Source organism: Myotis davidii, unplaced genomic scaffold, assembly GCF_000327345.1.
Source record: "Myotis davidii unplaced genomic scaffold, ASM32734v1 scaffold249, whole genome shotgun sequence".
NCBI lineage: Eukaryota > Metazoa > Chordata > Mammalia > Chiroptera > Vespertilionidae > Myotis > Myotis davidii.
This window is the reverse complement of record NW_006300367.1, coordinates 5195919-5198354: the sequence shown is the minus strand read 5'-3', so window position 1 is coordinate 5198354 and position 2436 is coordinate 5195919. Positions and strand designations below refer to the sequence as shown.

The following is a 2436-nucleotide window of genomic DNA, read 5'->3' as shown; positions in this document are numbered from 1 at the left end:
GCTGTTTCTCTTTTCAAACAAAAGGCTGCAGACTGCTTCAAACAATACTCACTTTGTCTATACACCAGTTCAGCTAAGAATTAAAAATGTCATCTACATGAGGTATCGGGGGATCATGCCAAAAGCAATGTGACTATCAGGAACTTGAAAGGAAAATATCTGGTGAAGAAATGAAAAATAATAATACTAATAATAATAATGCTCATCTATGGGGGGTGGGGGGGGATAAGGACACATTTGTAATACCTTAACTAATAATAATAATAAAAAAGAATTATTAAATAAAAAATTTTTTAAAAAAGTAATCTAATGAACAAAATAAAGTGATGAATAAAATAGAACCAGAGTTATGGAAACATGGAACAGACTGACAAATCTCAAAGGGAAAGGGGCAGAGGGGAGTGGGAAGCGATTAAAGAAAAAACTTGCATTACCTATGGACATAGACAACAGGGTGGTGAAGGCCTGAGGCAGAGTGGGAACCAGGGGAAGGGGGGCAATGTGGGGATAGAAGAGGTACATCTGAAATACCCTCAACAATAAAGATTTTTTAAAAAACCCCACACAGTGTGCTGTCATAAAGACAGACATATAAACCAATGGAACAAAACAGAGAGCCCAGAAGTAAACCTCACATATGTTGTCAAATGGTTTTTGACAAGGGTGCCAAGGCCATTCAATGAAAAGAGGGTAGTCTTTTCAACAAATAGTATAAAAAAAAACCTGAGTATTTACAAGCAAAAGAATGAAGTTGGACCCTTACTTAACACCTCTGCAAAAATTAACTCAAAATGGATCAGAGACCTGTGTGTAAGAGCTAAAATTATAAAACTCTTAGAAGAAAACATAGGGAAAAAGCTTCACAACACTGGATTTGGAATGACTTCTTGGATATGACACCAAAAGAACAGCAACAAAATTTTTTTAAAAAATTGAACTTCATGAAAATTTAAAATTTTGTGCATAAATAGACAAGGAATCAACACCCAGAACTTAAAGAGAACTTCTAAAACTTAACAGTAACAAAATCCAAACAATCCAATCTAAAAAAGGGAAAGGACTTGAATAGACATTTCTCCAAAGACAGACAAGTAGCCAACAAGCATATAAGAAGATTTCAACTCACGAATCATTAAGAACATGCAAATCAAAACAGCAATGAGATACCATCTTGCCCCAGTTGTTAGGATGGCTACTTACCAGAACGAGAAAATAACAAGTGTTAGCAAGGACGAAGAGAAGCTGCAACCCTTTACACTTTGGTTGGCGTGTAAAATGGCGTAGCCACCGTGGAAAGCAGTTTGGCAATTATCATATGATCTGGTAATTCTAGTCCTGGATATACACCCAAAAGAACTGAAAGTGGGGACTCGAAGAGATGTTTGTACACCCATGTTCACAGCAGTGTTCCTCACAATAGCCGAGGGTGTAAACAACTCAAGTGTGCATCACCAAGATGTGCAACAAATGGAGTATTTTACTCAGCCTTAAGGAGGAAATTCTGACATGTGCTACAACATCGCAGTCACAAAAAACACAGACAGTGCCTGATTCCACTTACATGAGGCACCTGAGGAGCCAGTTCATAGCGACGGAGAGAATAGTGGTGGTGGGGGGGGATGGGGAGTCATTGTTTAATGGGGAGAGCTTCAGTTTTACAAGGTGAAGAGTTCTGAAGACGGATGGTAGTGACAGCTGTACAATAATATGAATGCACTTGGTGGCAGTGAATTGTACACTTGAAATGGTTAAGAAAGAAAATTTAGCTGTGGGTGGGAAGGCCTGGCTCCTGGTCAGGACCTGGGCTCCAGGCCCAAGGCCTCCACTGAGAGGGGGCAGCAGCAGGGCTGGCTGCAGGGCAGGGATGAGAAGACACCTGTCACTCTCAGCTCCTCATGAGAAGGGTAACGTGAGATGACTGCACAGCTCCCTCATTAGGAAGGTAAAAAGTGCAGACAAAATTGAGCTCTGACTACGTGAATTATGGATGAATTGTCTATTTTATAAATCGAACTCCCTTTGTCTTCTAGGCCTTCATTGCGGCCAGGAACCCCCAAAGGCCCCTGCTGGAGGCAAGAAGAGGGGAGGGGGTTCCCAGCCTGGCACTCGCTGGGACTTCCAGCCCAGTCTTTCCAGATGGGGGTCAGAAAAGGGATCAGTGAGGAGGCTGTGGGAGCAGAGGGGAAAGGGGAAGCTGGAATGGAATCGGGAGCAGCAGTCCCCAACCCCTCACCACACCTGATGCACACACCTCCCACCTCGATGCTCACTTCTGTCTGCAAGGAGAGTGGTTCTCAACCAGGGGCCGTTTTGTCCTCCAAGGGATACCTGGCTGTGTGCAGGGACTTTAGTGAGTCACAACTGAGGGGCGAGGTGTGCTACGGGAATCTATAGGTGGCAGCCAGGGACGCTAAATTCCCTGCAACACATAGGAAC

The 2436-nt window shown here is 43.0% G+C and overlaps 1 protein-coding gene across 15 annotated transcripts in view; it reads right to left on the bottom strand.

Annotated features, from left to right (window-relative positions):
* Window positions 1–2436, bottom strand: part of LOC102768505 (CLIP-associating protein 1) — a 138951-nt gene that overhangs the window by 3385 nt on the left and 133130 nt on the right. The gene's annotated exons all lie outside the window — the stretch shown is intronic.